The sequence below is a fragment of the Ceratotherium simum genome, chromosome 4 (genome assembly GCF_057802395.1).
Source record: "Ceratotherium simum simum isolate JZ-2026a chromosome 4, ASM5780239v1, whole genome shotgun sequence".
NCBI lineage: Eukaryota > Metazoa > Chordata > Mammalia > Perissodactyla > Rhinocerotidae > Ceratotherium > Ceratotherium simum.
Genome location: NC_141903.1, coordinates 15,515,874 through 15,542,316, shown reverse-complemented (window position 1 = coordinate 15,542,316; position 26,443 = coordinate 15,515,874). Strand labels below are relative to the sequence as shown.

The 26,443-nt window shown below is 37.4% G+C and overlaps 1 long non-coding RNA gene across 2 annotated transcripts in view; it reads left to right on the top strand.

The window, feature by feature from the left end:
- LOC147917204 (uncharacterized) overlaps positions 1–25,191 on the top strand; it is a 107,560-nt gene extending 82,369 nt beyond the window's left edge. Inside the window, exons 3-4 of one of the 2 annotated variants that reach the window (XR_015552072.1) lie at positions 5,458–5,593; positions 25,043–25,191. This is a non-coding gene — a long non-coding RNA (uncharacterized LOC147917204). Of the gene's footprint in view, positions 1–5,457; positions 5,594–7,246; positions 7,693–25,042 lie in introns of those variants that run through there. The other variant, XR_015552073.1, reaches the window with a different exon arrangement.
- Positions 25,192–26,443: the final 1,252 nt, after the last annotated feature.

The window sequence follows — 26,443 nt, the reverse complement described above, 5'->3', positions numbered from 1 at the left end:
ATCTTTTTCTATAATGACTTCGAAAAAGTGGAGGGTCATTATGGAATAAGATTATGTACACTTAGGTTCTCTGTATCATAGAAACTTGAACTTGATTTTATTGTACTTCAATTGTTTTATATGTGTATATTTTGTCTACTCAACTCCAGATCAAGGACCATGACATCTTTTATGTTCCCTAATGAAAGAGAGATTACAGGGGACTTAGAAAAGCCTTTAAAAAATCAGCAAATGACCATTTAAAAGTTATAATGCATAAAATTTTTTGTAATATAAAAGATTATTTTAATAATACATGACTTTTTTGAATGAGACACACATATATACACACACACACATTTATACATACATATATATGCTTATATATGTACGTAAACATATATATATATATGTAAGCAAATTGTCACTCTATAAAGAACTTTTGTAGTGTATGGGACTATTTCCTAACATCTATTTCCCTTTCTTACTCCCTAAAATGACCCAGAAAACCCAATGAAATTAACATTAGATATAGTAAAACAGCTCAAATGGGAAAATATTGGCAGAAGCTCAGGCTGGAATAGCTGTGGTGAGTCAACAGTAACGTTGCCTCTGATTATTGGCTTTGGTAAGGGCCAATTAATGAAACTTAATCAAAGCTTCTTCTTGGTAAGGAGGGAATAGAGGGAAAATAGACCTCCAAAACATGTGCAGGATAAATATTCCTTTAATGTGTCCTTAGCAACTCAGAATAGCAGCAGACAGTGGGAGACCCAAGGGCTGAATGCTCTGTCCTCAATGATCTGAGCTTTAATCTCGCCCCTCCACAAGAGCTGACTCCAGCTGAGGAATATGATCTCACTTTTGAAATCCAAATATTATTTAAAATTAAATGAAGAGTTCCCCTCAAATCTAATTCAAGGCAAGGAATACAATGTGAAAAAGTAGCTGTGAACTCAATAGCGATGTGGTCCATTACTTTTTGGGGGGGGGGGTGAGGAAGATTGGCTCTGAGCTAACATCTATTGCCAATCCTCCTCTTTTGTTTGAGGAAGATTGTCCCTGAGCTAACATCTGTTCCAGTCTTCCTCTAGTTTGTATGTGGGGCGCCGCTATATCATGGTTTGATGAGAAGTGTGTAGGTCTGCGCCCGGGATCCGAACCTACAAACCCAGGCTGCTGAAGCAGAGTGCACGAACTTAATCACCACACCACTGGGCTGGCCCTATCTCCACTACTTTTCGATGTGATTTTGTTTTTTGTTAAAAAAAAACAAACTTGCCCCCAATCCTTAACCCTCACTCCCCAAACCTACAAATCTCTCCCCCTCCCAACCCACGTAATTCTGTCATTGTTCATTTGTGAAAGAGAATTAAAAAAATTAAAACAGCCTTTCAAAACTCTATAGTCTCTAATCAAATTAGATGATGACAGAGATGTCACCTAACTTCAATAACAGCCCTTGCTTTCTAAAGTAGCATCATTTCCACATAATACCACAAGTGCTACTGATCACCCAGAGTATCTGCTTGGGCAAGAGAAACTTCTCTGTCCTTGAGATCATGAACTTCCATCTTTCCGCCTCTAAGTTTGCTGTTCTGCCTTTTCTTCTTCTAGCATTTCCTCAGTAGACACGTTACAGAGGTATGTTGCTCTCTTTTTCCAGGTCTGTTTTTCTTGATAGGACTGCATTTTCTCCTTAGAAAACAAAAATATGCCCAGGGAGATCAGCATACTTTTTTCACAGATGAATAAACTCCACACTTTGATGTAGCATTAAGTTAACAAAATAATCATTGCTTCCTAAAATATCTTTTGAGTGTCTTTTGTTAAAGAAATCATTATTTGTGGCACTTGTTAAAGAACAGTAAGAGACTTTATTAAAGACTCCTATGAAAGATGTAGGGACTACTGCAATGGGGTTTTGCAGTAGGGGAAAGAGATGGGCTCCACTCTGAATACGACAAAGAAAAATGGGAATTTATAGCCAAGAAGCAGGGTGGAAAATTACTAAGAACAAACATCGGGATAAGGAGGGATTCTGGCTAAACTGACCTGATAGGATTCTTGCTAAAGGCAAGCCAGGGTGATCAGACATCACCTGGGGGTGGTGGGGGATGAGAAGAGTGATCAGATGTCAGGGGTATAGGATTCTGGCTAATCTGACTTGACAAGATTCTTGCTAAAATTGGGCTCTTAAGGCCATGCCCAAGGACAGGACCTAGTCAAAAAGAGCTCCGAGGAACCTGACGAGAGTTTGGTCAAGGACAGAGTCTTTGTCACTTATCATCTTGACCCAGGAGGGTATAGACGAATTTGAGCCGGAGTAGAGGGTGAATGGTAAGGAGTAGACGTACAGACTTGAAAATTCCATACCTCCTTTCATCCATGGCAGTCACTTCTTTGTGTGACCTGACATTTTCTGTTTTCCTAAACCAGTTGGCATGAAACCATAAAAGATTTCATGCCTAAATCTATAAAAATTCATGACTCACACAGCCTATAATCTATATAAGATGTACTGCAACTAAGATTGTTTCTTATTCTGTGATGATTTTATAGTTCTAACAATAAGGAATCATTGACTTACTGCTAAATATCTAATATGTGCAAGTACAGTGTCTTTCGCAGACTGTATATAAACTTTACTATTTATTAATTTTTAACCAAAACTGCTTTATCTTGGGAATACCCAAGAGAGTCAAATGACATATTTTGCAAAAGAAACTTCAAAGATAATCTGTGGAGCAATGCTGGTGGATAGTGCCATTCTCCTCCGAGGAAATCACAAAACTCATTATCGATTGCTAAGACCAAAAGCAAAACAAAACAAAAACAAAACCCGCCCCCCCCAAAGCAAAATAAAACAAAACAAATGCAAAGCTCTTAATGGTAGAAGGCACTATTAAATAATTGTTTGGGCTTAAAAATTAATGACTCCATCATCTTAGGCTGTTATCACGTAAAATACTCCCAGAATTTTATTAGCAATATGTTTCCTCTTCATCCGGATTGAATCATTCTTGTTAAAGCTTTGACCTAACTGTTATATGCCTGAGGTGACATCAGAATGGAACATACTGTCAAAACCAGCTGTCAGCACAGAGAGATGGGGTGTGAAATGGAAGAAATAGCAGAAATATTCTCAGTGCCTATTGAATCCTTTGGAAAAATTTGACTGGGCTACATCATCCTATGCTGTGTAAGTGAAAAGACTTTGTAAAAGCCATGTGCTCCTGTCTTTCATCAGTCTGTTTGACAGAGGAAGAGGAGCTAAGATGCTGAAGGAAAGGCTTCAAAGTGATGGGCGTACGTGGGAGGGAGAGGAGAAGCCTTGAACTTGATGTTTCAGGCAGAGGTGATGGGAAAATATGAGTGCTGGAGTCAGGAGCAACAGAATATTGAAAGACCATGTTGAAAGTCTATGGCTCAAAGGATGTTTTCCAGGGGCTTTTCATCATTATTAATGAGTGACTGAAATGTGTAAAGGCGTTTGTATAGTTGGTACAAGGGTGAAGATTAAGATTTGGGGAGAAGAGTCATTTATATATAGAGTTTTCAAATCAGCTATACCAGTGAGCTGCCAGCTATCAAGACACTTGTTCTTTGTACAGGAATGGGATCTGTATCTTCTTCAAAGTCCTATTATATTTTCTTCCCAGACCTAAGCATAGATATGTGTACACATGCGTGTGCACGCGTGCGCACACACACACACTCCTGGATATTTGGGAGTCTTCATAACTTTAATTGATATGGGGTTGTGATAGTGAATTTACTGATTTCTGAATTGTTGCTGATGTTTCTGTGATACATGTTTCAAATAAGAGTCAGAATTTCTTCCTAAACTCCTTCATTGAAAAATCTCTAGAAAGCTTTAGAGTGTTCTCTTTGGTTTCCCAGCTTGGGATTTGGTCCTATAGTTTTCTCTTTTACAGGAAGAAACTTTTCCACTTTCAGAATGGCTGTCAAATGCCTCCCAGCTGTCACTAGGAATCAAGAGAAATGCATCTGAACTTAATCTGATTTTCCTGGTATCCTTGTTGATACACATCAAAAAGCCTCGGATGAATGTCCGAGGCTTTTTGCACAATCTTTGGTTGTGCAAATATACGCATTTCTTTATTTACCTAAAGCAAACTTCACAACAGAGTACAGATCTCTTCTTTGGCACTTCAACAATTCTGATGGATAAATTTGAGAGCTACTGTTTTATGAAGAGCATTTGGAGGGGCAAGCCTAGTTTGCAAAAGGGGCATTTACCTGAAACGTAATTTAAGATTGGCAGAATACATTTGTTGGTAGTTGAGAGTAAGAAGAACCGACTCTGAGCATATTCACAGAAGGAAATGACTTCTTTCTTGCCTGGAAAACGATATTTTAAAGTCCTCCAGCCTCCTTCATTCACCAAAACTTTATCGAATACCTCTCACAGTGTCAGGCACTAGGCTAGACACTGGGGAGAGAAAGTTGAATATGATGCTGTATTTGCCCTCAAGTCACTCATGGATTTGATGGCTGTTTGATGTCTTGTTTCTTGTTCTGAAAAATATGTGAGGGTATCTGCAGAAGAGAAGCAAGAGTGCAATTGAAAAAGAAAAACACTCTAGATTGAAGGGTTTTTGTTTGTTTTTATTGCTTCAGCTACTATATAGGCATCTGGGAATGTAATGTGAACAGTCAATCACAGAATGATGGGTGGGGTTACAAACCACCCTGGTTTTCCCAGGTTATTAAGGGGTTCCTGGGCCATGAGATTTTCAGGCTAAAACTGGGAAATTCGTGGGCATAATACCAAGGTTTTCAGAGAAGGGGACATGTTCAACTGCCTAATTCTTTAAATATCTTATTTTTAAAGGGAGTATTCAAAAAGAAGTTGACGGTTAGTCATTTCCATTCACAGAATGTCCACTAGACTGGGAGTGTATATAGAGCATAACATTTATTTTCAATAATATGTAGCTAAGTATAAGTCTAGTGATCAATGGTAAGTCCTTCTGGGCAATCCTAGGTGGGAAAATGATTGCAGTAGAGTAAGAAGCAAGGCACAGAGGAGGAAAGAACCTTCTAAGGATTACTCTCTTTTGGAGTTTTCCCAATTGGTCCTTTCATAATCATTTATTAATATAGATTCCTGGGCCTACTCCCAAATTAGTCAATCAGGTTCTTTGGGAGTACAAGGATCTTTAGTTTTCACAAGCAATGCTCACTAAAGTTGAGGGATAGCTGCTTTATCCTTCTTGTTTTATTTTGTTTAAATAAATCATTCAATTCAACTCTAGGTCTATAGTTCTCATTCTCTCTGAGTTCTTAGGCTCCTAGGCACTTTTAAATAATACTAGATTTTGGGAGTAGGCAAGCTTAAAAGACTCAAAACATTAAATTGTAATTTTGGAAGATACGTTAATCACTTCTTTTTGTCTTGCTTTTAATTTAAACATCCTTAGGAATCATTCTCTTTTCTTGGTTGTTCTTTAGGACACTTCATTTTAGAGGAGAACTGTCCACTGCCTCTACAGCTCGCTTATGCATAATCATGATACGAAGCCCTCTGGGTTCCAGTAAACATGAGCTCGTTGTTGTTGTTGCTTTATCTTTTGGCCCTGACTTCAAGGTACATTTTGCCTCTTTTATATTCTTTGAAGAAAAATGTACTCTGGTCTCTACTGTCACAGAAACACTCAAACTTGTCTAACTATATGAATATTCAAATTATAAAAAATGTAAAATTTATACCTGGATCAAGATTTGACAAAGCAAATATAAAATTTACGCATTAATTAAATTTGGCAGAGATAGGAAATCACTGCCTTAGCCATCAGTAGGAAAGCACCAATAAATCCTTGCCCCCTAAAAATGGATGAAACAGTTGTAATGTTGTTAAAGTAATCAAACAAGGAGGCCATTAGACTGGGGTGGCTCTAATGCCTTGGTAACTTATGTAAGCAAACCAAAACCTAAGCCAGAGTCAATGCACTCAACTCTGAGAAAATGGAACTTCAGAACAACACATCACAAATAGCCAAAATAGGCTTTCCCAAATAAGGCAACTGCTTAAGCTATGGCCAATCAAATAATTTCCTTGCTTTGCTGCCACATCTTCTTTATAAAAACTCCTCCCCTGTTTTTATAAAGCTCCTGTCAGTGGAATGCTCTTAACCATCTTTGGTTTGGTGCTGCCCGATTTGAATGGATGTATGCTCAAGTAAACACTTAAAAATTTTAATGTGCCTCAGTTTACTGTTTAACAATGTTTTAGGCCACAAAACTTAGGTGTGCAGGAAAACATAATTTATTTATCCATAATTGAACATAGTTTGTATCTTAAGTGCTGTTGGCAGAAAATATAATCTTACATTTTGTAGCACACCCATATTTTAATAATCTCAAAATATCATGCCTGCTGAGCTGATTTTGTCATAGAGATGATACAGATTTCCCTATATTTATTCAGTGTTTTTGCAGTTCAGATGTGTTTAGAAATTTCTTAACCTGCAATGAAGTAATACTTTAAAATCCTAACACTGATGACTAATGAATTCATCTTTCTCTGGCTTAAGCCAGTGATTGTCATAGTGTGGTCCCCAGACAAGCAGCATTAGCATTACCTGGGAACTTGTTAGAAATACAGATTCTCAGGCCTCACCCCAGACCTACTGAATCAGAAATTTAGGTGGAGCTAAAGTTTGAGTACTTCTGGCTTAGGTGTCTTGTGCTATGGTGATATGGTGGTTTCAGCGACTCAATACCAGTGTTTTTCTATCTGAGAGATCCAGCATAAAAGAAATGGAGAAAAGATGACCAGAAATGTGTTGTATATTATTATATAATAATATAATATATTATTATAATATAATAATTTTCTTCTTGTCTTGAATGGTGTGAATATTTTCTGAAATTTTTCATTGGAGTAGGCACAGTGGGCCCATCTAAGAGAAAATGTATCCACTCTAAATGTATCTGCTATTCATTAACTTTTGAATGACAGATCTAAGAAAGTTTTAATTTTTATCAAAAGCATTGCAACTTATAAATTTTTTCCAATGAGACTTTTGGGGTTCAAATTAGCTTAGGGGACAAGAGAAGATAAATTGTTGTTCTAAAAATATTCTAGTGAAGTGTTCTTTCAGACAGTGATAAGGTGCGATACCATCAGCATGCAGTGAACAAACCCAGATAAATGATTTATCATTTCCAAAACGGTGCGGGTAGAGGGAATACCGGCTTGTGGGAGACTGACCTTGAATTCTATCTCTTATTTTCAAAGGGATTTCTATTTTCCATTCCATTGACAACTGTGAGCTGCACCTCAGTGAACTCTTTAAAAAGAATATCAATAAAGATGCTTTGCTTTGCATTTGTAAGCCACACGGAAGCCGCTCTTCTGTTATCTCTCACCTTCCAACTCTTCTAACTATCTTGGCATCAGCAACAAAGCTAAGGCAGCTGATACAAATCAAAGAAGCAATTAAATGGAAGAGTTTCTTTTCCCTCTCGTCCTTACTGGATATTTTAGACATAGTGGAAATAACCTCTTGGGTGCTGAGGTAAAGCAAGATGTTTCTTGGAAATCCTATGCTCCAAATCCTTAACTGATACTCAGAAACCCAGAGTTACATGGAATTTTTTGAAAGCATAATAAGAGTAAAATTATGGTCTTTTTCTTTCCTGGAGATAGAGAGATAGATGGTGATGTACCACATATAAACATAAAACACGCTTTAAAATAAAATCTAAAGATATACAAGATTTAATATGCTAGTTTATTGTACTTGACAATGGTATACCAATAAGAGTAATGAAATAGCTATCCACACAAAATAATACATATGCAGGTATATTTTTTCCACATAATTTCAAGTCAATGAAGAAATCTCCCTGAAATTGAAATTAAGAGTCTTCACTCTAAGGAAACCTGTGCAGTTGGAGTGATTACCCATTTATGGGTGATCATACTCAAGCTCAGAGAAGTTCAACAAGTTGACCAAAGTCTACAGTCTGTACTTGGTGGGTGTCAAGACTCACGTTCAGGTCTGCATATCTCCAAATGTCACATTCTTTCCACTCCACTACAATATACTGGGATTCTGGTGATCTAGAGAGGACTTCCCCAAGGAGCTCAAGCTACCTTTTTCCGTTTCCTTCCCTCTCTTTGGTCAACCTAATGTCTTGTTACTGAGAGTTATTCAGAGAATCATTCTGAGATCTTGGTGGAGATTACAGTGTACTGTGAACTCAAACTTTAAACCACATTTGGAAACCACACCTGACATTTATTAGGAGCTCAGTAAATTTTTTTTAAATGCACATATTTCATTTTTACTTTTTTCTCCATGGGGTGGGATGAGACAGAAACAATACTTGATATCTCAGCATATTTCGTTCTTTTCCTCATATGGCCCCAGGGCCTGAGAACTAAAGTACTTTTACTGAGCTCCATATATTTTGTTAATTGGGGGTAAGGCCAAAGTGGTAATGGGGGACATTTGTACGGTGATGGATTGGATGGTGATTAGTCTTTGGGTGGTGAACATGATGTAGTGTATACAGAAGTCGAAATATAATGATGTACACCTGAAATTTATGTGGTGTTATAAACCAATGTTAGTCTCAATAAAAAAAAGAAAAAAAACTGTAATAATAAGCGCTTTTATAACTGAAAAAAACCCACACACTTCTGTGAGAGTTAGGTCTGCGAGGCCTTTGGGATTCAGCCTGCCAGCTTTTCAGTACTGTGGAAAGTGAATGTTGAATATTTATTTAGCATTAATGACCCTTACTCAGGACTTCCTTTGTCAGATACAGTTTCTATTGTACGCTTTCATTTCTGCAACTTATGATCATGTCAGTAATATTGAATATAAGAAGCCTTAATTTAGATCATTGTTCTTCACTCTCTTTGTCAGAATTATAATTGATCATTGGCATATCTTTAGTCTTTGCCTGTGCATACCAACTATTATACAGTTGTTATTTTTTCTAGACTACATGTCCTGTCGAATTTACTTTTGATTTCATCAACCTTGTAATTTGTTTTATGCGAACAATTGTATACATGTAGAGCAACTTCATATTTATTGTTTTGTATTCAAAATAATAATAGTGCAAATGAAATTCATAGCAATTCAACATTTATGAATTATCATTAACTATTGTAAAACCCAAGAACATACCCTAGGGGGAAAATGAAGAAAACTGTGTGTGTTTAAAAACAATGGTACCAATAAATCACAAATCACATTTAAAATTTATTTTTTAATCTCAGTCATTACACAATGGGGGGAGCATTTTCGTGAAACCATGGTCTTGATATTCTCTCTTTTTGGTTCCTGCTATTTATTTTTCACCTGTAGTTATAGTCTTCAGTTCATGGTATCAAAATCTCCTCCCAAAGTAACTTAAATTAATTGTAGTATCATAAGTAGAACATCGTTATTAGTGGTGAGGAATAATAATGCAAAGTAAATGAAGTACTGAATAAATACCAAAATTCTGATACTATAATCATGTAAATATGATTGAGAGAAAAAATTTAAATTATCACAAACCAGTAAAATTCACTTTTGAGTTTTTTATCCAAGAACTGCTGATGTGAATAACTACAAATTAGCTTTAGTTTTCCAGGATAGACAACATATGTTGATTTGGCTGCCTGGTATCCATTCATCCATCTTCTACTAACTGTATCCCGATTCTCCTCTGAGCTATCCACCATCCCCAAATCTCTTTCCAAAGGTTTCAGGGGAGTTGACTCCATTCCTTGTTCACAAGTGGATCATGTGGCCTGGGCCATAGCTAACCAGCATCTTGCATTCCCTGGGAAACAGTGATTGGATCAGGGGTGGGCCCACAGCCTATTTAGAACCGTTCAGAACCAACAATGTAATTAAACCTTTCTGGAAATCCTGGAAGAGCGTCTCTCATTCTTCCCTTCTGGACATGTAGTTGAGGAGAGAAGGTCTAGATTTGATGCGGTCATCACAGAAACACAAAAGAAGAGGTGTCTAAGAACAAAGCTAGTGCACAGAAGAGAGGAGAGCTGGGTCAGAAGAGTGTCCTAGTAATATCAAGCTATATTTGAGGTAAGCTCTATTACTTGGAGCTTTCCATTCACAAGAGCCAATAAATTCCCTTTTGGCATAAGATTATTTGATTTGGGCTTTCTGTCATCTGCAGCTGAGATCCGATATGTTCTGCCAATATGAAGAGGGCATATAAGGGGATGACAATTCTTAAAGTTTCTCATTATAGGTAAGAGACTAGATTCTCATCAGAGATTGGTGATGACCTTCCAGCATACCAGCAAATCCTGGACCTGCAACAATGCAGACATGGTGGAAGAAATGAGAAATTTCTGTCATGCGCAAAGGTACATCTACTATCAAGGAAGTAGCAGACCACAAACTGCCTTTATTCTCTGTGTTGCCATGAGCACAAATTTAGTTAAAAGCCTTATTCATTTGAATGTATGTATACTACATAATCCAATTGTTTGTCCAGATTTTCTGTTATTTAATCAGTTGTACTGGTGACATATGGGAAAAAACTTGCAATGCTAAAAGTTATGGTAAGAACTCTGTTATAAGAGAACAAAAAGACAACTCTAGCATAAGGATGTTGACGAGTGTAAGCAAACTCATGGATTATTTGAGGAGCTATGTGCCAAGGGGGAGCATATCATTATGGAAGCTTCTAAGCATATCCTGGGGCCTCTTTGAGCCCAGGATGGATATTAAAAATGAGGGAAATGGTAAACTAGAGAAAAAAATGGACTTCTGGTTTCCAATCTGGCATGTAGGGAGCTTTGAATTTGCCACTCTGATCTAACAAGTAAAGAGCTGAACGAAATGAAAAATCAACTCTTCTTAGATTTGTCAGAGAAGTGAAGTCACAGGGCAAGCCACTGCCCCCAAAATTCAAGAGAGAGGTAGACAAATACAGAGAATCACAGTTTACTGGAGCAGAAACCCATGAGCAGAAATCACAGGAACCAGTGGTCGGTTTGGAAAACCTGAACTGTCATTGATGAATTGCTGGAGGCTCAGTGTGATAGTTAAAAATTTCAGGGGTGGGGGCTAGTCATAAAGGGTATGTGAGTTTTACCTCCAGGAATTAGACCAGATTCTCTCAGTGAATATCAGAGAAAAATCCTTTCATGCTTTCATTAGAGGAGGAGAACAATAATCATTTTTGAAATAGACCAGTGCATTCTGTTCTTCTTATCAACACTTGCCCTCAAGAGAAACTATTTACTAGAGCCTAAACTATTGAGTTTTCCTCAGAGCCTAACCAACCTGAGGGAAGGGAAATAGCTCAACTCTAGCCCTCTCTAGCCTTTCAGTGGGAGAAGGGAAATACACAACTCCAGCGTGCTCTAAATATCCTGTCCACCTAAGGAGGGGGAAAAAACTGAGAAGCACTTGATAAGTTCACAGTCCAGAGCACAGGCTAAATAAAAGACTGAGACCTAATCATAGGAAGTAGACGGCTTCTCTTCCCCCTCGTCCACGCCTTACCACGACATTATGAAAGGCTATTTACTGGAGTTCCTTTTAGTCAGTACATTATATCTGGCTATCAAGAAAAAAATTACAAGATATACTAAAATACTAAAAGGTAAAAGCAAATTAACCAGAACAATTTGTAGAGACAGAGCAAGCATCAGAACCAGACTCGGATATGGCGTGGATGTTGGAATTATCAGACTGGGAATTTAAAACAGCTATGATTAATATGCCAAGGGATCTAATGGATAAACTAGACACCACACAAGAAGAGATGGGCAATGTAAGCAGAGAGATGGAAATTCTAAGAAAAAATTTAAAATAAATGCAAGCGATCAAAAACACTATAACAGAAAGGAAGAATGCCTTTGATGGGCTCATTAGTAGACTAGATATGACTGAGGAAAGAATCTCTGAGCTTGAGGATATGTCAATAGAAACTTCCAAAACTGAAAGCAAATAGAAGACTAAAAAAAAAAAGAAAAGAGAACAGAATATCTAAGAATTGTGGGACAACTACAAAGGGACAACTACTATGTGTATAGGATACACATAATTGGAATACCAGAAGGAGAAGAAAGAGAGAAAGGCACAGAAGAAATATTTGAAGCAATAATGCTGAGAATTTCCCCCAAATTAATGTTAAACACCAAACCACATATCCAGGATGCTCAGAGACACCATCAAGACAAATGTCAAAAAACTATACCTAGGCATACTATATTCAATTCAAACTGCAGAAAATCAAAGATAAAGAAGATACAATCTGCTAAAACTCAAACAAGAAGAAATAAACAATGTGAATAGTCCTATATATAATAAATAAGTTGAATCAATAATAAATAATCTTCCAAAATAGAAAGTACCAGGCCCAGATTGGTTCACTGTTTTACCAACATTCACTAATTCTCTACAATCTCCTTCAGAAGATAAAAGCAGAGGGCATACCACTGAATTCATTTAATGAGGCCAGCATTACCCTAATACCAAAACCAGATAAAAACATTACAAGAAAAGGAAACTACAGACCAATATCTCTCATGAACACAGATTCAGGAATCCTCAACAAAATGTTAGCAAATTGAACAATGTATAAAAAGAATCCAGTGATGTATAAAAAGAATTATACACCATGACCAAGTGGGATTTATTCCAGATATGCAAGGCTGGTTCAACATTCAAAAGTCAATTAATGTAATCCATTCCATCAACATGCTGAAGAAGAAAAATCACATGATCACATGAATAACTGTAGAAAAAGCATTTGAAAAAATGCAACATCCATTCATGATAAAGGCTCCCAGTAAACTAGGAATAGAGGGTAACTTCCTCAACTTGATAAAGAACATCTACAAAAACCTACATCTAACATCATACTTAATTGTGAGAAACTAGACACTTTCCCTCTAATATCAGGAACAAAGGAAGGATATTTCCTCTTACCATTCCTTTTCAATATCATACTGGAAGTCCTAGCTAATGCAATAGTACAAGAAAAAGAAATAAAAGGTATATAGTTTGGGAAGGGAGAAATAAAGAGTCATGATATCTAAATGTGATTTATGATCTTGATCTGAAAAAAAAAGCTATAAAGGGCATTTTGGGGACAATTGGAAAAATTTGAATGTGAACTATTTATTAAATATCAAAATTAAGTTTCTTGGTTATGATTATGGTGTTGTGGTTATGTAAGACATATTTGCAGAAGTATATAGAGGTCAAGTATCTTAATAGGTGCAACTGACTTTCAAAAGTTTTGACAAAAGTAATGTGTGTGCTCAATGACATAAACATGAATTCATTTATTTTGTCTTTGAATGTGGGAGAGATTAGCAAAAATGATAATATCCAAATATGATGAAACCATGTGAAGGCAAATCCATACATTACTCATTGAAATAGAAATTGATACCACTTTCCTGGGAGGCTCTTTTGTACTTTTTTTTGTGTGTGTGTGAGGAAGATCAGCCCTGAGCTAACATCCATGCCAATCCTCCTCTTTTTGCTGAGGAAGACTGGCCCTGAGCTAACATCCACACCCATCTTCCTCCACTTTATGTGGGATGCCGCCACAGCATGGCCTGACAAGCGGTGTGTCGGTGCGTGCCTGGGATCTGAACCCAGGCCGCCAGCAGCAGAGAGCGTGCACTTAACCGCTACGCCACGGGGCCAGCCCCGATTTTGTACATTTTTTTAAAAAAGTTTCAAAATATATGTATACACTTTGACATAGCAATACCACTTCTACAAATTTATTCTATTAAGATTAATCAGAAAATAATACATAGACATATGTAAAGATATTCCTTGAAGAGCTGTCTATAATGAAAATAAAAGAGAACAACTTAAATTTCCACCAATGCTGGGTTGACTTGACTGAAGTTTCCAGAATTGGGCATGTTAATAAGTATTAGTTCTGACCAATCAGAACATTCTGTCTTTCCACCTGCAGTGATTGGTTCAGGATTGGGCACATGATTCTACCAAAATAAACCTGAGACTTTTGCTGGAGTGTTTGGGAGAAAAACATTTACTCTTCTACTGAATATGAACCTGAAAGAATGTAACCCAAGACTTGTGGGAATACATCATGGAGAGAGCCTTTTTTGAGAATGAAGCCCAGTACATAGAAAAGCAGATTTGAAATATGGAGAGAGACTCATTTAGGGACCTAGATCCATCCATAATTGAAACTGTGGACTCTTTCATTAAGTCAATCACTAAGTTTTTTTGTTGTTTGTTTTTGCTTTTTTTCCCCCCTAAATCCAATTTGAGTTGCATTTTCTGTCACTTGGAACAGAAATCATTCTGACCAACTTAGTATTCTTAGACATGAGAATTAGAAATGTGCAAACGTAAAGGATATGTAAACATTTCTTATCTTAAGAGTATGGACCTGTTCAACATAGTACTGGAGGTTTTGGCCAGAGCAATTAGGCAAGAAAAAGGAATAAAAGGAATCCAAATAGGTAACGAAGAAGTGAAACTCTCACTATTTGCAGATGACATGATTGTATATATAGAAAACCCTAAAGAATCTGTTGGAAAACTATAAGAAACAATCAACAACTACAGCAAAGTTGCAGGGTACAAAATCAATCTACAAAAATCAGTTGCATTTCTATATGCTAATAATGAACTAACAGAAAGAGAGCTCAAAAAGATAATACCATTTACAATTGCATCAAAAAGAATAAAATACCTAGGAATAAATCTTACCAAGGAGGTGAAGGACCTATACAATGAGAACTACAAGACATTATTGAAAGAAATCCATGATGACATAAAGAAATGGAAAGATATCCCATGCACGTGGATTGGAAGAATAAACATAGTTAAAATATGTATATTACCTAAAGCAATCTACAGATTCGATGCAATCCCAGTCAGAATCCCAATGACATTCTTCACAGAAATAGAAAAAAGAATACTAAAATTTATATGGGGCAACAAAAGACCCCGAATAGCTAAAGAAATCCTAAAGAAAAAGAACAAAGCAGGAGGCATCACAATCCCTGACTTCAAAACATACTACAAAGCAATAGTAATCAAAACAGCATGGTACTGGTACAAAAACAGACACACAGATCAATGGAACAGAATTGAAAGCCCAGAAATAAAACCACACATATACGGACAGCTAATTTTCGACAAAGGTGCTAAGAACATGCAATGGAGAAAGGAAAGTCTCTTCAATAAATAGTGTTGGGAAAACTGGACAGCCACATGCAAAAGAATGAAAGTGGACCATGTGCTATCGCCATTCACAAAAATTAACTCAAAATGGATCAAAGACCTGAAACTATAAAACTCATAGAAGAAAATATAGGCAATACACTATTTGACATTGGTTTTAAAGGAATCTTTTCGGATGACATGCCTACCCAGACTAGGGAAACTAAAGAAAAAATAAACAAGTGGGACTTTATCAGATTAAAGAGCTTTTATAAGACAAATGAAACCAGAATCAAAATGAACAGACAACCAACCAGCTGGGAGAGAATATTTGCAAAACATACATCTGACAAGGGGTTGATCTCCATAATATATAAAGAACTCACACAACTGAACAACAAAAAAACAAACAACCCGATCAAAAAATGGGCAGAGGAAATGAACAGACACTTCTCCAAGGAAGATATACAGATGGCCAATAGGCACATGAAAAGATGCTCAACATCACTAATCATCAGGGAAATGCAAATCAAAACAACACTAAGATACCACCTCACGCCTGTTAGAATGGCTATAATCACCAAGACAAAAACAACAAATGTTGGAGAGGATGTGGAGAAACAGGAACCCTCATACACAGCTGGTGGGAATGCAAATTGGTGCAGCCTCTATGGAAAACGGTATGGAGATTCCTCAAAGAATTAAAAATAGAGATGCCCTATGATCCAGCCATCCCACTACTGGGAATCTATCCAACGCACCTGAAATCAACAATCCAAAGAGGCTTATGCACCCCTATGTTCATTGCAGCATTATTCACCATAGCCAAGAAGTGGAAGCAAGCTAAGTGTCCCTCGACTGACGACTGGATTAAGAAAATGTGGTATATATATACAATGGAATACTACTCAGCCATAAAAAAAGACAAAATCGTCCCATTTGCAACAACATGGATGGGCCTGGAGCGTATTATGTTAAGTGAAATAAGCCAGAAAGAGAAAGACAAACACTGTATGATCTCACTCATATGTGGAATATAAACCAACACATGGACAGAGAAAACTGGACTGTGGTTACCAGGGGCAGTGGGGGTGGGGGGTGGGCACAAGGGGTGAAGGGAGTCATATATATGGTGATGGACAAACAAAAATGTACAACCCAAAATTTCACAATGTTAGAAACCATTAAAACATCAATAAAAAAAAAAAAGAGTATGGACCCATTATTTGCATCTGTAGTCAGAAATGAAAATTGCTATTAAATATTGTTTTAAATTGTCATAATCATATCCTACTGCTTTTCAGTGTTCTTTTTAATCTCTGTTTCTCTACAATTATTTTTGATTCAACTCTTCAACTGGATGCATCATAAAAAAGACGTCAGTAAACACTCTCAGGATGTTCTTTTTGTTTGTTTGACAGATAGCACCAAGCTTGTCTATATTACAGTGATTCCCTCTTCTATTCCCTACCGAGTCACCTTCAGGCGTGTAGGGCAGCAATATAAATTGTAATTCACATTGTAAATGGAGTAAGGACGGTTCCAGTGAAAGCAGGATGAAAATAAAAATTTCTTATGTGTGGAGATGGAGGTTGGCATCTAAAGTATCAAGACTCTCAAAATGATTTTTTCAGCAGTTTCAAATGTTTTAAGTAGGCTGGTGCTGTGGATGTGCAATACATCAAATACAAACTGATTTCTTCCATCTATTGGTCCTTCTTAAACTCAATACTTCATTATCCTGTGAAATTGTAAAATTAAAAATAAAATGAAATAACATATGCCTTTGAAATTAATGATTTTCATTAATGGTTCCATGTAATGGTGCTTTAGGCACGCTGCAATGTTTTACTGTTTTTCTTTGACTTAAAAAATGTATTTTTAGGGCCGGCCCCGTGGCTTGGTGGTTGAGTGAGCGCGCTCCACTGCTGGCGACCCGGGTTCGGATCCCGGGCTCGCACCCACGCGCTGCTTCTCTGGCCATGCTGAGGCCGCGTCCCACATACAGCAACTAGAAGGATGTGCAGCTATGACACACAACTATCTACTGGGGCTTTGGGGGGAAAAAATAAATAAATAAAATCTTTAAAAAAAAAATAAAAAAAAAAAAAATGTATTTTTAGTTTTTAGTGGGTTGAATGGTGTCCTTTCAAAAACATGTCCAAGTCCTAACACCTGATACCTGTGATTGTGATCTAAGTTGGGGAAAAGATCTTTGCAGGTGTAATTAAGTTAAAGATCTTGAGATGAGATCATCCTTGATTAAATGGTTGAGACCTGAATCCAATGACATGTGTCTTCATATGACACAGAGAAGGGGAGAAGGCCATTTGACAATGGAGGCTGAGATTGTAGTAATGCAGGCACAAGGCACACCTAGAGCCACCAGAAGGTGGAAGAGGCAAGGAAGGACTCTTCCCTAGAACCTTTGGAAAGACCACTGCCCTGCTGACACCTTGATTTTGGAGTTCTGGCTGCCAGAATTGTGACAGAATAAATTTCTATTGCTTCAAACCACCAAGTTTTGGTAATTTATTATGGTAGCCACAGGAAACTAATACAAGTATGTCTTAAAACTAATTAAAATAAACTCTGAAAGCACCTACATATGTATATAATCTGCCAAGTCTGAACACACTGGAGATCACTACTATGTTCTTAGTTTCAGGGGATCCCATTTTTGTGCAGAGCTTAGATATCTGGATAAAGTTTACCCTTCATAGTTAATGGAATAGTATCCTAAGATTTCAATGCAACGTGTTAAAATACTGTTACTTTGCAATCAATCATCTCAGTGAATCAGATTGTTTAGTTAGGTCTCTTTCAGATGCAAATACAACAAACTTAGAAAGAGAGAGATGAAAATAATGTATTGGTGTATAAGACTTAAAAGCTCTGGAGTAGTATGCTTGATTCAGAAACTCGAACACAGCCTTAGAATAAAATTCAAATTCCTTTCTTTGGATTAAAAGGTCTTAAATATCTGATTTCTTCCAGTTTCTTCCTATTCACTTACCTTATCTCTTTTCACTCCTTACCTTATCCACACCACTCCAGCTTCAGTAAAATTCTTGAAGTTTCTAGAATAGATTAAGTCAATTAAGCTTTATAGCTATGTGTATTTGCCTGGAATGTTCAGTCTTAACCATTTCCTCATCCATATCGTTTTGATCTTGATTCAGATGCCACTTCAAAGAGTGAGCCTCTTTGGCTACCCTATCTAAAATAGACTGGGTCTTTTATCTATTGCTTGGTAATAAACCACCATAAGTGGCTTAAAACAGCCATTTATTGCTTATAATTCTGTGTGTGAAAATCAAGTAAGACTTGTGGGTAGCTTATCTCTCCTCTATGTGGTGTTGGCTGGGTGGATCGATGGGCTGGGAACCAATATAGCTTCACTCACTTGTCTGGGGTTTTGGTGCTGGCTGTCAGATGGGACACCTCAATTCTCCTCCATCTGGCTTCTCTCTTCACATGATCTCTCATCTTTTGGACCTTCTCTTTCTTGGACTTTGCTGTATAGTAGCTTTCTTCCAAGAGTGAAAGCTGAAGCAATCAGGGCTTTAAAGGCTTGTGTTTAGGAGTCCCAGAACGCCATTTTCACCTCATTCTATTGGTCGAAACAAGTCATAAGACCACCATAAATTCAAGAGGTGAGGAAACAGACTCCCTACTTGGTGGGAATTGTGTCATGTGTGTACAGGGATTGGATAATTGTTGGTGACCATTTTTGCAGATAATCTACCACAGTCCACCTTCTAGCTACACCCTTTCCTATTTGTTCCACATGCAAAATATATTCATTCCCTCAAGACCCCCAAATCCTATCCAAATATAGCATCAGGCCCAAAATTCACTGTCTTGTGATCTACTTTTGCTCTGGAGGGGATAAAGCTCCTTGAATGTAGTTCTTCTTGATCTAGAGATTTGTGAACTAAAAGTCAAGTTATCCTTTCCCCACACCAACAGACAACGGTGAGACAGGGGCAGGTTATCTGTAGGAGACACTCCCATTCAGCAATGAGAGGAAGGAAGACTGGTCCTTCCCTCCATGGACCAGTGACTGGTCCATAGCAATTCTAAAATTCATCTAGGCACATGTCACCCATTTCCCTATTCAAGAGAATGCTTTTTTACTAGGGCCTGGTTCTCCTGTTCCCTGACAGTGCTTCTCTAGCACATTGTTTTCCTTGACTTGTGGCTACATGCACTGAGAATTCCTGTGTTCAGTTTAGCTGCTTTCTCCTCCTGCTTTGTACCTATACAAAGTTGGGGGCCCAGAGGCCTCTTTTCATTTTCATCTATCTCAATCCCATTTAATCTAGGCCGGTAGTACTTGTACCAATGTAGCTCTCTTAAAATATTTGTGGACTTTTCATATATCTTATTAGGTTTCACTCCATGTCTCAAAGTCACACTGATATATATATATGTGTGTATATATATATTTTTTGCTCTACTTTGGGCATGTCAGGCTGATGTAGAACATGCCTTAAGATTCTTATGCTTGTCTTAATTTGCCCAAAGTGTGTAATAAGCATTACTTTTAATTCTTCTGAATTCTTAACAAAGGATCTTATGGCCACACTCTTGATTTAGTTTTTACTTGAAGGCCATTTCTTACGTTGAGAACATTTTTCTGACTGGAAAAAGTGTCCCAGGTCCTCTATATTTCCTTTAAATTATTTTTGTATATGGAGCAATTCTTTAGTTTCTCTCTCTCCTATAGTTTATTATATACAACTACAAGAAACCAATTGGTACTTTCAGGTTTATGCCTAAAAATCTTAGCTAGATTCACAAGTGTTGCCATTCTACCTCTATGTATACAGGTCATCCTTTCCCTAGTCTTTAATAGTGTTCTTTTTTTTTTTTTTTTTTGGTGAGGAAGATTGTCTCTGAGCTAACATCTGTGCCAATCTTCCTCTTTTTTCTTGAGGAAGAGTGTCCCTGAGCTAACATCTATGCCAGTCTTCCTCTATTTTGTATATGGGACGCCACCACAGGGTGGCTTGATGAGCAGTGTGTAGGTCCACTCCCAGGATCTGAACTCACGAACCCTGGGCCGCCAAAGCAGAGCATGTGAACTTAACCACTATGTCACTGGGTGGCCCCAGTAGTGTTCTTTTCAACACTTTTCAAACTTCCATTAATGGTTCCTTATCTCCCTTTGAATCTTCACCCCTCACCCAATTCCAAAGGCAAAACTGTGTGTTTTCATTTTGCCAAAGCAGCACTCTAATTCTGGTACCAGTTTCTGTTTCACTTATCTATTACTGTAAAACAAAGCAGCTTCAAAACTTAATGGCTTAAAACAACAACCATTTTATTGTCCACAGTTCTGTGAGTCAGGAATTCCCAGTAGAGTTTAGTAGAGATGATTTATCTCTGTTCCACATGTTAGCTGTTGGCTGGAGTGCCTTGACTAGGGCTAGACAACCAAATATGGCTTCAGTAATGGGCTGAGGTCCTTAGTACTGCCTATGATGCTTTAGTTCTCCTCCTTGTGGCTTTTCTTTCCACGTGGTCTCTTATCCTTCAGGGCCTCTCTCTGCCTGTGGCCTCTCTCTCTAGCAGGCTAGCCTAGACTTCTTTACATGGGGTTTGGTTTCCAAGAGTGAAAGCAAAAGCTACAAGGCCTCTTAAGATGTAGGCTTGGAAGTCTCAGAATATTACTTCTACATCATTCTATTGGCCAAAAATATTTACAAGTTCAGCCAAGATACAAGTGGGAGAATAGACTCTACTTTTTGATAGGATCAATGGCATGCTTATAGAAGGACAGGAGAAATTCTTGACAACTACCTTGGTAGACCAGCAACTTTTTTCTATAAAGGGTCAGATAGTAAACATTTTAGCCTTTTATAGCCACATACAGTCTCTGTTGCATATTCTCTCTCTCTATCTTTTTAACAATCTTTTACAAACGTAAAAACCAGATTTGATCGATGACATGTAGTTTGCTTACCCATGCTTTAGACAATGTAGCGCACACACCTCATCCTTTCTTAGTATACTTCTCTTTATTTATTACAAGGCCCCATATCACTCTGAAATTATTTAAATTTTTAAAAATTATTCTTATCGTCACCACAAAGTAAGCATCATGAGGTCAAGAGCATTCGTTAACTGTCGAGGTCCATAGTAAATGTTCAATAAATATTTGTTGAATGAATAAATTAATAAGTAAATGAATGTATCAGAATTTATTTTCACTTTTTCTGTGGAGCTGTCTTCTATTTTCATGGAGTTATTCTCAGGCCCTGTGTAACGTTAGAATGGCTGCAAATAGCTCCAGACCAATGTTTCCAGGTTCAAATCCACTGACTCTCTCAATAATTGCAGAAAATTTTCAGGGTTTGACTCTTTCATGGATCTTAACTGTGTCAGATACTCTGTTTTGAAGCAGTTACTATTGCCAGGAAAAATAAGGTCTGATTGGTCAGACCTGAGTCACCTGCCAGGGGTGAAATTATGAACATTCCCAAATGTGGGAACTGAAAGTTGGGTAGGTGGCTTCCAGAGGAAAATCATCTTACTGGATGAATGATGAATAGAAGTTTTCCAGCCAGTCTATGTCCAAATCATAGACTTTTTTACCATATTCTTCAACTTTAGTTGAATAAAATGCTGAAATAGATTGAATCAAAGGCTATTATATGACAAAACTTTTCTCTGCATTTCTAATTTCTAATTGTTGAAATCACGAAAATAGCTTTATTTTTCTAACTTATTGACTTTAAAATCAGTGAGTTTATACTGCTTAAAAAGTATATACTGTATTATAAAATAATATCACTATCTCTTATTTTGGAGGGTTTTTTCTTTTTTCTTTGGTTTAATTTGGGGAAAAAGTGGTGGCAGTGCTGTTAAAATAAAATCGAAGGGCAGCAATTTAAATTTAATGAATTGATCACACATACTATACTTGTTTTATTAGGATGGCCTGAATCTTTTTTTTTTTTTTTCGTGAGGAAGATCAGCCCTGAGCTAACATCCATGCTAATCCTCCACTTTTTGCTGAGGAAGACTGGCTTTGGGCCAACATCCCTGCCCACCTTCCTCCACCTTATGTGGGACGCCGCCACAGCATGGCCTGACAAGCAGTGCGCGCCCGGGATCCAAACCCAGGCTGCCAGCAGTGGAGCATGCGCACTTAACCCCTATGCCACAGGGCTGGCCCCAGGATGGGCTGAATCTTATTAGTTACTCTAAGTTAGTGAAGGATATTGCCTCACTGGAGAAGAAACATCTTTCCTAAAGCAAGAGCTTTCAGTCAGAAATCATATTTCCTTAGAGAAATCTGAAAATCCATTTTTCTACATGCTGTTTAAAATCAGTATATTTTATCTGACTAGTGTCTTGAAGAGAACTTACTAATATTTGTTTTTAAAATTTGGTGTATTGAAAATAAATTTTTAAAAAAGTACTTCATATTTGAGCATACATTTCCTACTCTTTCCCTAACATCTGAGGCAAAAATCGGTGTGGAAAACATCAGCATCTTGTCCTTTCCTATAATAGCTCATACTTTCCTATAGTTTCAGTTATGACCCATTTCTAGCCTAAATTTTTCAGGGCAGATAAATATAGAATAGATTCTCATATTCTAATTTGTAATCGCTTGGCAGTGTTTGCCTGTATTCCTTGCTAGGCTGGTGCTTTATTTGTATATTCTGAATTAGGTGCTCCCTCACTCAATATTAGATATTAGTTATGCACTTTCTCAAAGATTATGTGGCTAACAATAGAAGAGCAAAGATGTGGTTACCGGTCTGATTTAGAAAACATTGATTTCAAGTTTCTACTAAGGCTTTTGTAGGTTTTTCTAACAACTGCTTTGGCAGTGTAGGGGGAATTGACTAGATGGTACTATTAACAAACAACCAAGACTGATGAAACGACTATTTCGGAACGCCTCTTTTCAACCAATTTAGAATCAAAGCTATAATTCTGAGAAATTGCATAAGTGCCAGTTATTCCATGTTGTTTTCCAGTCAGTCTGCAATATTCCAGTCAGTCTGCAATATCGTTATGTGCTTGAACTCCCTCTGTAATTTTGTACACAATGAAACGAGAGGATTTGTTCTTCTTTTCTTTTTTGGTAAACACTAACATTGATGAAAACCAAACAAACAACATTTCCTCTCCTATACTCCCCTTCTTTTAACCCCCCCCCCCATTTAAGTAAGCATGTTTGGAATTGGGATTATAAACAATCCATCAGAAAAGACTTTTCTCCCCTTTCTCACACAGTGAATTACAGCACAGCAGGAGTGTATTTCAGTGTGACATGTACAGAAGAGACTGCCAAATGGCCTTGCTCTAAAGCAATACAGTCTATGGACATCTCACAGTAACCTTATTTTATATTGAATTCTTGTTCTCTCTTTTTCTATCCGTCTCTCATTTTACAATAAATGCCAAGTCCTCCCAGCAGCCACCACAATTATGTAAAGACACAAGAAGTACTGAGGTTTTAGTTATCCCAAGAGTAGAAATGAATTAACAATCCATATTGATTATTCTAACTTCTCCTTCTTCTCTGAAAGATATTTGATGGTTTCTTCCAGTAGGTCCCAATGTGCCATCACTTTTCCAGCAAGCACTGGTGCAGGCTTTGTTTTTTGTTTGAGCCGTCTGATTTAATCCTTCTGTCTTCTTATATTGAAATTAACAAGGCATATACCCTAAGGCATAGGCCGTATCTACAACAGTGAGGTACAAACCAACTTGAACATGAGGTCAATCAAGTGCACAAAATACATCACAGTTATTCTAAGTCTCATGCTGTGTCTATAATTGCCCCTTGCTCTGTCATTAGGGCTCCCTTACAAGTCATTATTTTGAGTCAGCAGAGCTACAGGGAGTATTCTTCTTGATGGTTAATATGAAGTTGAATTGATAACATAAATATCTCCTAGCACAAAATATAAGGAGCAGGTATTTAGATTAGATCTAATAAAGTGTGCAGCTGTTCAGTCTCTTTATGAATCTAGGCTAAAACAATAATCACAACTTTCAATATGGGTTCTCCTTCAGTAGCTCTGTGAAAGAGAAACTGTTTTTCTAAATGAGTGGACATATACCCTATTAGGATTTCCCTGTTTGCTTTTATCCTAGATTGTTTTTGCTGGTCCAAGACCAATGTTATCCAGATTTCATGGGAATTTTGCCTTAGTCAGCATTGTGTAAAAATTGTTCCATTTTAAAATAGAAGCATCATTTATTCATTTGTTTTGTGGAGAGAGGTAGTGTAAGTTTAATGCTGAAAGAATATACTAAGTTTGTGGCCTCAAGCATGTTTTCAGAAGTATTACCTTTCCTGGCAAAAGGAGAATTCAAATCCCCTGCTCAAAAGATGGTAGCTGACAGGGCTCAGATGAGGCTTGTAGAGATGAATGCAATGTAGATCCTTCATGTGGATCTAGTCTCTGGACGAAAGCAAAGTGGCAGGAAGGATGAAGAGGGAAGACCTGAGTATTTTGGAAATACCTATGCACTCAAAGGAGGACACTAAGATGCTTTTTAAAAAGTGACCAAATTAGATGAATCAACACATCTGAGGTCCAATTACTTGGCATTGGAAAGGATATTTTATCTCTTTGAATGTCTTTTCTTAATTATGAAATGAAAGAATTAGACTATAACAGAGACTGCAAAATAGTGACCTGTGGTCTGGATCATATCCACAGAAATATTGTGTTTGAACTGTGTTGTGTTTTCTAAAAAACATGAATTGGTCGCTAACTTTTAAAAAAACTTCCAGCATAGATCAATATCTCTATCCTGTGTGGATAGAGGATGGATTGTTAGAAATGGCAAGCTAGTCCAGACCAATAGACTCAAGAAACAGATGGAAAACTTTTTTTTTTTTCCAGATCACTCTGCATTATACTTCTCCAAGAACTTCTTTCAGGCATGAATTTTAAAAATCAGAAGATTTCACATAAGAATTTGGATTTGTATGTCAGTTAACTACTACCATGATAATGCTGTTTAACAACCAACCACAAAACTTCAGTGGCATGCAAAAGTAAGTTTATTGCTCATGTGTCTGGGATGTGAAAGCGTTAGCTATGTGCCTTCACTGATTTGGTAGGCTCACATATCTGGTTGTCAGCTAGGGCAATTGGTCTTTTCTCCACATCGCTGTGCCTCACACAGATCAGGCTAGCTGTAGTGTGTTCTTGTGCTGATAGTAAAAGTAAAAGAGAGCATGTAGAAACATGCAAGACCTCCTGAGCTCTAGGTTTAGAAGCTCTGGCATTATTGTCACTTGTATGTCATTGTGTTGGTCAAAGCAAGTGACATAGGTGATCGCAGAGTCAGAGTATGAAAGCACTGTGTAGTTACATGGCAAAGGGCATAGACACAGGAAGAGGGGACATATTTGTCATCTACCACATTTTGCTTAAAAATTCAGAACATCTGACAATATTGGAATCACACTTCAAGCATGGCACTGATGGCTAAGACTGGGTAGCAGCTGCCAGCTTTAGATGATCACACATTTGCCAGTTTGTGACAACGCCAGCCCACTCCTTATGTCTCTGAGACTAAGACCAATGTTGGTTCTTATCTCTTTGAGACTAAGACTAAAAAGATAAAATTGTGCCATTTGTGACAACATGGATGGACCTTGAGGGTATTATGCTAAGCAAAATAAGTCAGAGAAAGACATATACCATATGATTTCACTCATATGTGGAAGATAAACACATAGATAAGGAGAACAGATTAGTAGTTCCCAAAGGAAAAGAAGGAGGGCGATACGGGGAAAGGGATACATGTGTATGGTGACAGAGAAAAACTAGACTATTGGTGGTGAACACAATGCAATCTATACAGAAACTGAAATATGATAATGTACGCCTGAATTTTACACAATGTTAAAACCCAATATGACCTCGATAATATGCCTGCAAACCTATATACAGTTTCCTTGCAGCACCATTATCACTATGGATTCTATCACGTTTGCATTTTTTATAGGATAGAGACGAGGACACTTAGGGCAAGAGAAGTAGCTGAGGGGAAGTTGAATTGGTTAAAGAGGCAAGCTGTTGGACAGTTAACCTTCCTTCCTCCCTCAGTTTTCTCATCTGTATAATGGGGATAATGGTTTGCAATGTAAATAGAATACAATACAAATCATATTATTAGTGTTTGATATTACTATTACAAATACTATTGTTGTTGTTTCTGGACCTGTCATTGTAGAGATTCTGTAGAAAGACAAACAGGTAACATGATTTGGGTGTGTGCTTTTAGCACTTTTT